Source organism: Loxodonta africana, chromosome 4, assembly GCF_030014295.1.
Source record: "Loxodonta africana isolate mLoxAfr1 chromosome 4, mLoxAfr1.hap2, whole genome shotgun sequence".
Classification (NCBI taxonomy): Eukaryota; Metazoa; Chordata; class Mammalia; order Proboscidea; family Elephantidae; genus Loxodonta; species Loxodonta africana.
Genome location: NC_087345.1, coordinates 17,312,025 through 17,323,857, shown reverse-complemented (window position 1 = coordinate 17,323,857; position 11,833 = coordinate 17,312,025).

The following is an 11,833-nucleotide window of genomic DNA, read 5'->3' as shown; positions in this document are numbered from 1 at the left end:
CATTAGTGAGCTGAAATGGACTGGTAACATCCATTTTGAATCAGATAATCATACGGTCTACTATCCCGGGAATGATGAATTGAAGAGGGATGGTGTTGCATTCATCGTCAAAAAGAACATTTCAAGACCTGTCCTGAAGTACAGCGTTGTCAGTGATAGGATAACATCCATACTTTACAAGGAAGACCAGTTAATATGATCACTATTCAAATTTACACACCAACCACTAAGGCCAAAGATGAAGAAATTGAAGCTTTTCACCAACTTCTGCAGTCTGAAGTTGATTAACCATGCAATAAAGATGCATTGATAATTGCTGGTGATTGGAATGTGAATGTTGGAAGAGAGGAAAACCCATAGATGGAAAACATGGCCTTGGTGATAGAAAGACACCAGAGGTCACATGATAGAATTTTGCAAGACCAACAACTTCTTCACTGCAAATACCTTTTTCAACAATGTAAACAGTGACTACACATGTGGACCTCGCCAGTAGGAATACACAGGAATCAAATCAACTACATCTGTGGAAAGAGATGATGGAAAGGTTCAACATCATCAGTCAGAACATGGTCAGGGGCCAACTGTGGAACAGACCATCAATTGCTCATATATAATTTCAAGCTGAAGCTGAAAAAAATTAGAGCAAGTCCATGAGAGCCAAAGTACGACCTTGACCCAACTGAATTTAGAGACCATCTCCAGAATAGATTTGATGCAATGAACACTAAGGACTGAAGACTAGATGAGTTGTGGAATGACAACAAGGACATCATATATGAAGAAAGCAAGAGGTCATTAAAAAGACAGGAAAGAAAGAAGAGAGCAAAATGGATGTCGGAAGAGACTCAAAGTTGCTCTAGAACACAGAGTATCTAAAGCGAATGTAAAAAATGATGAAATAAAAGAGCTGAAGAGAAGATTTCAAAGGGCAGCTCAAAAAAGACAAAGTATTATAATGAAATGTGCAAAGACCTGGAGATAGAAAACTGAAAGGGAAGAATACACTTGGCTTTTCTCAAGCTGAAAGAACTGAAGAAATACTGGAAGAATCTACAGGGAAAATATTATATGACCAGGAAGCATCAAAAGAAAATGGAAAGGAGGCGGAGCCAAGATGGCAGACTAGGCAGACGCTACCTCGGATCCCTCTTACAACAAAGACACGGAAAAACAAGTGAATCAATCACATACATAACCATTTACGAACCCTGAACAACAAACACAGATTTAGAGACGGAGAACGAACTAATACGGGGAAGCAGCGATTGTTTCCAGAGCCTGGAGCCAGCGTACCAGTCAGGTACGGCACGAGCACAGAGAGCTGCTCCACCACCCTGAACTAACCCCGGGAGGGGGACCAGCCGGTTCCACGGGCGGCGTGGGACGCAGCCGGTAGGAGAAGTCCCCGGGAGGCAGTGACTGGTCTTGGAGCAGAAAGAGCAGCGTCCGAGCCGGGGAACCGTCCCGCAGGGATTTGGACTGGACACAGGTACAGCATAAACACGGAGAGTTGCTCCACCCCCCTGAACTAACCCCGGGAAGGGGACCAGCCGGGTCGCGCGGGCGGCGTGGGACACAGCCGGTAAGAGAAGTCCCTGGGAGGCAGCGACTGGTATTGGAGTGGGGAGAACAGCGTCCCTGCCAGGACACTCGGTCACGGCACAAGCACAGGGAGCTGCTCCACCCATCTGAACTAACCCCGGGAGGAGGCCCAACTGGTTCTCTGAGGAGGCACGGCTACGCGGCTGGAGGGATGAGAAGTCCCCAGGAGGCAGCGACTGATTTCGGAGTCGAGAGTGCACCATCCCAGTAGGGGAGCCTTGACGCTGGGCATGGGGCTGGAAGCGGAGGATCTGACCGTGACTCCAGCGGGCCAGACCCCCCAGGGGCAATCTCCACACAGCCAGCACACATAGGCGACGCGCCCCGCGGGAATCTCAGATATAATAGTCATTCCAAGCAAGACAAGCAACTCTGGCTATATTCTGAGGTGCTACTCTCCTATCTCTCTGTTCCCTCCCCCACCCTCCCCAGGCAGCTTCATTAACATCTGAATAGCCTGAACCAGAGGGAGAACTCTGATAGGGATCTGACTGCATTTTTTTTTAGCGGATTTTCTGGAAAAACTAGTTTCCCAGTGATGGCTCGGAGACAACAATCCATATCAAACCACTTAAAGAAGCAGACCATGACAGCTTCTCCAACCCCCCAAACAAAAGAATCAAAATCTTCCCCAAATGAAGACACAATTTTGGAATTATCAGATACAGAATATAAAAAACTAATTTACAGAATGCTTAATGATATCACAAATGAAATTAGGATAACTGCAGAAAAAGCCAAGGAACACACTGATAAAACTGTTGAAGAACTCAAAAAGATTATTCAAGAACATACTGGAAAAATTAATAAGTTGCAAGAATCCATAGAGAGACAGAATGTAGAAATCCAAAAGATTAACAATAAAATAACAGAATTAGACAACGCACTAGGAAGTCAGAGGAGCAGACTCGAGCAATTAGAATGTAGACTGGGACATCTGGAGGACCAGGGAATCAACACCAACATAGCTGAAAAAAAATCAGATAAAAGAATTTAAAAAAATGAAGAAACCCTAAGAATTATGTGGGACTCTATCAAGAAGGATAACCTGTGGGTGATTGGAGTCCCAGAACAGGGAGGGGGGGACAGAAAACACAGAGAAAATAGTTGAAGAACTCCTGACAGAAAACTTCCCTGACATCATGAAAGACGAAAGGATATCTATCCAAGATGCTCATCGAACCCCATTTAAGATTGATACAAAAAGAAAAACACCAAGACATATTATCATCAAACTCACCAAAACCAAAGATAAACAGAAAATTTTAAAAGCAGCCAGGGAGAAAAGAAAGGTTTCCTTCAAGGGAGAATCAATAAGAATATGTTCTGACTACTCAGCAGAAACCATGCAGGCAAGAAGGGAATGGGACAACATACACAGAACACTGAAGGAGAAAAACTGCCAGCCAAGGATCATATATCCAGCAAAACTCGCTCTGAAATATGAAGGCGAAATTAAGATATTTACAGACAAACACAAGTTTAGAGAATTTGCAAAAGCCAAACCAAAACTACAAGAAATACTAAAGGATATTGTTTGGTCAGAGAACCAATAATATCAGATATCAGCACAACACAAGGTCACAAAACAGAACGTCCTGATATCAACTCAAATAGGGAAATCACAAAAACAAACAAATTAAGATTAATTAAAAAAAAAATACACATAACAGGGAATCATGGAAGTCAATAGGTAAAAGATCACAATAATCAAAAAGAGGGACTAAATACAGGAGGCATTGAACTGCCATATGGAGAGTGATACAAGGCGATATAGAACAATACGAGTTAGGTTTTTACTTAGAAAAATAGGGGTAAATAAGGTAACCACAAAAATGTATAACAACTCTATAACTCAAGATAAAAACCAAGAAAAACATAACGACTCAACTAACATAAAGTCAAGCACTATGAAAATGAGGATCTCACAATTTACTAAGAAAAACACCTCAGCACAAAAAAGTATGTGGAAAAATGAAATTGTCAACAATACACATAAAAAGGCATCAAAATGACAGCACTAAAAACTTATTTATCTATAATTACCCTGAATGTAAATGGACTAAATGCACCAATAAAGAGACAGAGAGTCACAGACTGGATAAAGAAACATTATCCATCTATATGCTGCCTACAAGAGACACACCTTAGACTTAGAGACACAAACAAACTAAAACTCAAAGGATGGAAAAAAATATATCAAGCAAACAATAAGCAAAAAAGAAGAGGAGTAGCAATATTAATTTCTGACAAAATAGACTTTAGACTTAAATCCACCACAAAGGATAAAGAAGGACACTATATAATGATAAAAGGGACAATTGATCAGGAAGACATAACCATATTAAATATTTATGCACCCAATGACAGGGCTGCAAGATACATAAATCAAATTTTAACAGAATTGAAAAGTGAGATAGATACCTCCACAATTATAGTAGGAGACTTCAACACACCACTTTCGGAGAAGGACAGGACATCCAGTAAGAAGCTCAACAGAGACACGGAAGATCTAATTACAACAATCAACCAACTTGACCTCATTGACTTATACAGAACTCTCCACCCAACTGCTGCAAAATATACTTTTTTTTCTAGCGCACATGGAACATTCTCTAGAATAGACCACATATTAGGTCATAAAACAAACCTTTGCAGAGTCCAAAACGTCGAAATATTACAAAGCATCTTCTCAGACCACAAGGCAATAAAACTAGAGATCAATAACAGAAAAACTAGGGAAAAGAAATCAAATACTTGGAAAATGAACAATACCCTCCTGAAAAAAGACTGGATAATAGAAGACATCAAGGAGGGAATAAGGAAATTCATAGAAAGCAACGAGAATGAAAATACTTCCTATCAAAACCTCTGGGACACAGCAAAAGCAGTGCTCAGAGGCCAATTTATATCAATAAATGCACACATACAAAAAGAAGAAAGAGCCAAAATCAGAGAACTGTCCCGACAACTTGAACAAATAGAAAGTGAGCAACAAAAGAATCCATCAGGCACCAGAAGAAAACAAATAATAAAAATTAGAGCTGAACTAAATGAATTAGAGAACAGAAAAACAATTGAAAGAATTAACAAAGCCAAAAGCTGGTTCTTTGAAAAAATTAACAAAATTGATAAACCATTGGCTAGACTGACTAAAGAAATACAGGAAAGGAAACAAATAACCCGAATAAGAAATGAGAAGGACCACATCACAACAGACCCAAATGAAATTAAAAGAATCATTTCAGATTATTATGAAAAATTGTACTCTAACAAATTTGCAAACCTAGAAGAAATGGATGAATTCCTGGAAAAACACTACCTACCTAAACTAACACATTCAGAAGTAGAACAACTAAATAGACCCATAACAAAAAAAGAGATTGAAACAGTAATCAAAAAACTCCCAACAAAAAAAAGCCCTGGCCCAGACGGCTTCACTGCAGAGTTCTACCAAACTTTCAGAGAAGAGTTAACACCACTACTACTAAAGGTATTCCAAAGCATAGAAAATGACGGAATACTACCCAACTCATTCTATGAAGCCACCATCTCCCTGATACCAAAACCAGGTAAAGACATTACAAAAAAAGAAAATTATAGACCTATATCCCTCATGAACATTGACGCAAAAATCCTCAACAAAATTCTAGCCAATAGAATCCAACAACACATCAAAAAAATAATTCACCCTAATCAAGTGGGATTTATACCAGGTATGCAAGGCTGGTTTAAAATCAGAAAAATCATTAATGTAATCCACCACATAAATAAAACAAAAGACAAAAACCACATGATCTTATCAATTGATGCAGAAAAGGCATTTGACAAAGTCCAACACCCATTCATGATAAAAACTCTTACCAAAATAGGAATTGAAGGAAAATTCCTCAACATAATAAAGGGCATCTATGCAAAGCCAACAGCCAATATCACTCTAAATGGAGAGAACCTGAAAGCATTTCCCTGGAGAACGGGAACCAGACAAGGATGCCCTTTATCACCGCTCTTATTCAACATCGTGGTGGAAGTCTTAGCCAGGGCAATTAGGCTAGACAAAGAAATAAAAGGTATCCGGATTGGCAAGGAAGAAGTAAAGTTATCACTATTTGCAGATGACATGATTATATACACAGAAAACCCTAAGGAATCCTCCAGAAAACTACTGAAACTAATAGAAGAGTTTGGCAGAGTCTCAGGTTATAAAATAAACATACAAAAATCACTTGGATTCCTCTACATCAACAAAAAGAACACCGAAGAGGAAATAACCAAATCAATACCATTCACAGTAGCCCCCAAGAAGATAAGATACTTAGGAATAAATCTTACCAAGGATGTAAAAGACCTATACAAAGAAAACTACAAAGCTCTACTACAAGAAATTCAAAAGGACATACTTAAGTGGAAAAACATACCCTGCTCATGGATAGGAAGACTTAACATAGTAAAAATGTCTATTCTACCAAAAGCCATCTATACATTTAACGCACTTCCGATCCAAATTCCAATGTCATATTTTAAGGGGATAGAGAAACAAATCACCAATTTCATATGGAAGGGAAAGAAGCCCCGGATAAGCAAAGCACTACTGAAAAAGAAGAAGAAAGTGGGAGGCCTCACCTTACCTGACTTCAGAACCTATTATACAGCCACAGTAGTCAAAACAGCCTGGTATTGGTACAACAACAGACACATAGACCAATGGAACAGAATTGAGAACCCAGACATAGATCCATCCACGTATGAGCAGCTGATATTTGACAAAGGACCAGTGTCAATTAATTGGGGAAAAGATAGCCTTTTTAACAAATGGTGCTGGCATAACTGGATATCCATTTGCAAAAAAATGAAACAGGACCCATACCTCACACCATGCACAAAAACTAACTCCAAGTGGATCAAAGACCTAAACATAAAGACTAAAACGATAAAGATCATGGAAGAAAAAATTGGGACAACCCTAGGAGCCCTAATACAAGGTATAAACAGAATACAAAACATTACCAAAAATGATGAAGAGAAACCAGATACCTGGGAGCTCCTAAAAATCAAACACCTATGCTCATCTAGAGACTTCTCCAAAAGAGTAAAAAGACCACCTACAGATTGGGAAAGAATTTTCAGCTATGACATCTCCGACCAGCGCCTGATCTCTAAAATCTACATGATTCTGTCAAAACTCAACCACAAAAAGACAAACAACCCAATCAAGAAGTGGGCAAAGGATATGAACACACATTTCACTAAAGAAGATATTCAGGCAGCCAACAGATACATGAGAAAATGCTCTCGATCATTAGCCATTAGAGAAATGCAAATTCAAACTACGATGAGATTCCATCTCACACCAGCAAGGCTGGCATTAATCCAAAAAACACAAAATAATAAATGTTGGAGAGGCTGCGGAGAGATTGGAACTCTCATACACTGCTGGTGGGAATGTAAAATGGTACAACCACTTTGGAAATCTATCTGGCGTTATCTTAAACAGTTAGAAATAGAACTACCATACAACCCAGAAATCCCACTCCTCGGAATATACCCTAGAGATACAAGAGCCTTCATACAAACAGATATATGCACACCCATGTTTATTGCAGCTCTGTTTACAATAGCAAAAAGTTCGAAGCAACCAAGGTGTCCATCAACGGATGAATGGGTAAATAAATTGTGGTATATTCACACAATGGAATACTACGCATCGATAAAGAACAGTGACGAATCTGTGAAACATTTCATAACATGGAGGAACCTGGAAGGCATTATGCTGAGCGAAATCAGTCAGAGGCAAAAGGACAAATATTGTATAAGACCACTATTATAAGATCTTGAGAAATAGTAAACCTGAGAAGAACACATACTTTTGTGGTTACGAGAGGGGGAGGAAGGGAGGGTGGGAAAGGGTTTTTTATTGATTAATCAGTAGATAAGAACTGCTTTAGGTGAAGGGAAAGACAACACTCAATACATGGAAGGTCAGCTCAATTGGACTGGACCAAAAGCAAAGAAGTTTCCGGGATAAAATGAATGCTTCAAAGGTCAGGGGAGCAAGGGCGGGGGTCTGGGGAACATGGTTTGCGGGGACTTCTAAGTCAATTGGCAAAATAATTCTATTATGAAATCATTCTGCATCCCACTTTGAAATGTGGCGTCTGGGGTCTTAAATGCTAACAAGCGGCCATCTAAGATGCAGCAATTGGTCTCAACCCACCTGGAGCAAAGGAAAATGAAGAACACCAAGGCCACACGACAACTAAGAGCCCAAGAGACAGAAAGGGCCACATGAAGCAGAGACCTACATCATCCTGAGACCAGAAGAACTAGTTGGTGCCCGGCCACAATCAATGACTGCCCTGACAGAGAGCACAGCAGAGGACCCCTGAGGGAGCAGGAGATCAGTGGCATACAGACCCCAAATTCTCATAAAAAGACCAAACTTAATGGTCTGACTGAGACTAGAGGAATCCTGGCGGCCATGCTCCCCAGACCTTCAGTTGACACAGAACAGGAACCATCCCCGAAGACAACTCATCAGAAATGAAAGGGACTGGTCAGTGGGTGGGAGAGAGACGCTGATGAAGAGTGAGCTAATTATATCAGGTGGACACTTGAGATTGTGTTGGCAACTCTTGTCTGGAGGGGGGATGGGAGGATAGAGAGAGAGGGAAGCCAGCAAAATTGTCAAGAAAGGAGAGACTGAAAGGGCTGACTCAAGAGGGGGAGAGCAAGTGGGAGTAGGGAGTGAGATGTATGTAAACTTATATGTGACAGACTGATTGGATTTGTAAACGTTCACTTGAAGCTTAATAAAAGTTATTAAAAATAAAAAGAAAAAATAAAAAAAGAAAATGGAAAGAATACACAGTCACTGTACCAAAAAGAATTGGTTGACATTCAACCATTTCAGGAAGTAGCATGTGATCAACAACCAATGGTACTGAAGGAAGCGGTCCAAGCTACACAGAAGGCATTGGCGAAAAAAACCCTCCAGGGATTGACCGACTACCAACTGAGGTATTTCAACAAACGGATCCAGCGCCGAAAGCACTCACTCATCTATGCCAAGAAATTTGGAAGGCAGCTACCTGGCTAACAGACTGGAAGAGATCCATATTTGTGCCCATTCCGAAGAAAGGTGATCCAACGAAATGAGGAAATCATTAAACGATATCATTATTATCACACACAAGTAAAATTTTGCTGAAGATCATTCAAAAGCATTTCCAGCAGTACATTGACAGGGAGCTGCCAGAAATTCAGGCCAGTTTCAGAAGAGGACGTGGAACCAGGATATCGTTGCTGATGTCAGATGGATCCTGGCTGAAAGCAGAGAATACCAGAAGGATGTTTACCTGTGTTTTACTGACTGTGCAAAGGCATCCGACTATGTGGATCATAACGAATTATGAAGAACATCATGAAGAACGGGAATTCCAGAACACTGAATTGTGCTCGTGAGGAACCTGTACATGGACCGAGAGGAAGTCATTTAGACAGAACAAGGGGATACTGATTGGTTTAAAATCATGACATGTGTGCGTCAGGGTTGTATCCTTTCACCATACTTACTCAATCTGTATGCTGAGCCACTTACCCGAGAAGCTGGACTCTATGAAGAACAGGGCATCAGGATTAGAGGAAGACTCATTAACAACCTGCATAATGCAGATGACACCACCTTGCTTGCCGAAAGTAAAGAGAACCTGACGCACTTATGATGAAGTTCAAAGACTACGGCTTTCAGTCTGCATTGGACCTCAACATAAACAAAAATCCTCGCAACTGGACCAATTAGCAACATCATAATAAACGGAGAAAAGATTGAAGTTGTCAAGGATTTCATTTTACTTGGCCCTACAATCAACGCCCATATAAGTAGCTGTTAGGAAATCAAACTTCATGTTGCGGTGGGCAGGTGTGCTGCAAAAGTCCTCTTTAAAGTGTTAAAAAGCAAAGGTATCACCTTGAGGACTAAGGTGTGTCTAACCTAAGCCATCATATTTTCAATTGCCTCATATGCATGGGAAAACCGGACAACGAAAAAGGAAGACTGAAGAATTGATGCCTTTGAATTATGGTGTTGGTGACAAATATTGAATATACCTTGGGCTGTCAGAAGAATGAACAAATCTGTATTGGAAGAAGTACAGCCAGAATGTTCCTTAAAAGCGAGGATGGCAAGACATCACCTCACATACTTTGGACATGTTATCAGGAGAAGGAGGACATGTTTAGTAAAGTACAGGGTCAGCGAAAAAGAGGAAACCCCTCAACGAGATGAGTTGACACAGTGGCTGCAACAATGGGCTCCAACATAGCAATGATTGTGAGGATGGCACAGGACTGGGCAATGTTTCATTCTGTTGTTCGTAGGGTCACTATGCGTCAGAACCAACTCACCTACATGCGTACCACCTGAAAACTCTATGTCCATTGAGGTGGAAACGAGGGGAAGGGACTGAATTGCACACCTGGGCCCACGTGTTTGCAACAGGGAGCATTTAGGGCAGCAAGAGCTTGGAGCTGACTGTGCCTGGGAGGACCTAAGACCACCTGAGAATGCTCAAACATCTTGGGGGAGGCATTGACTTCCCACCAGTAGCAAGTAGGAGGATGGGTTTCAGCCGGTCTTGTCTGTATCCTAAAGGGCCACAGACACCGGGCTATGTGACACAGCAGGCATTGTGCTGGCTGGGTGGCTGACGCTGGCCCCACAGTCTGTCACTGTCCTGGGCACTGCCCCACAGTGTAAACCCCTCTGCACCAATCTGAGGAGCAGTCAGGAGGAGTTGCTACATCAACCATCCCTGGGTACAATGGTGGACTGCAGAGGCACAAAGAGCTGTGCCAAAGACAGAGCAGCCTCTCCTGGGGTTCCCCACTGGCTCTGGGGCCAAGAGTCTAGCACAAACCATAGGTTTGGGCAGGCCCCTAGGGAACATTCTTGGGGGCTGAGGATGGTCAAGATGGTGGCAAAATGCTTTAAGGTCATCTAGGGGATCTTGTTAAAACACAAGTGCAGATTCAGAGGGCTTGGGGTGGGGCCCCAAATTGTTTCTAACCAGCTCTCACAGGCAGCCGATGCTGCTGGTCCAGGCACCACACTTGGAGTAGCCAGGGTCTAGTGCACTTTACCTGACAGATAAGGAAGCTGGCCAGAGAGACAGTGACGTGTCCAGGGTGACAGGGCAAGGAGGACCACATTAAGCAAATGGTCCCCGGGGCACGTGTCTAATTGTTTTGCCAAAAGTGGACCCCCTTCTTAAGCTGGTCCCCAGAAAAACCACTCCCGCTCCCCTGGGCTCCCACCGCTGCTGTCCTCGGTCCTCAGGACAAAGGAGTTTCTCACTCCATGGAGACAATGAGTGGACAAGACATGAAGAGTGTACATTCCTCCTTGTCTTGCTACTTTTCAGATCGTGGTAGTTGCTGTCGAGTCAGATGCGCTCATCCCGACTTTATAACAGAACTAAAGCTGCTCGGTCCTGTGTTATTTCCATGACCACCGGTACATTTGGGTCCACTGCTGTGGCTATTGTGTGATGCCTTGCACCCTAGGGTGCTCACCTTCCAGCACTGTATTGGACAATGTTCTGTTATGACCCATATGGTTTTCATTGGCTAATTTTTGGCAGCAGAGCACCAGGCCTTTCTTCCTAGTCTGGAAGTCTGCTGAAACCTGCCTACCATGAATGACCCTGCTGGTATTTGAAATACAGGGCATAGCTTCCAGCATCATAGCAACACGCAAGCCACCACAGTGTGACACACCGACGGGTGGTGGGCTCAACAAATCACATAGTGACAAATACTTGTGGAGAGTTTTGCAGCTGGCATTTTTTTCAGCCAGCTCTGCCTCTATCCTCCCAATGAACCTGAGGAGGTAGCAGGGCCAGGATCATTATATAGGTAACATGGTATGGGTATGGGCCCCTTTGGGTACCAGGCACCAGGCTGGGTGCTTCGTTTGCCCTTGTCACCTACTCCCCCCCACAACCTAAGTGACAGCTGCTATTTTCCCATTTTACACATACAGTAGTGAGACAGAGGGTGGGCAACTTGTCCAAGTCCACCTGGGAGGACAGAGAGCTGGCATTCCAGCTTCAGGGTCCCTGAGCCTCTCCCTTAACCTTGGACCCTGCTGAGGAATATACTCAGAGAAGCAATGCCCTTGCCCAAACACAAATTCCAACTCATAGCGACCCTAAAGGACAGAGTAAAACTG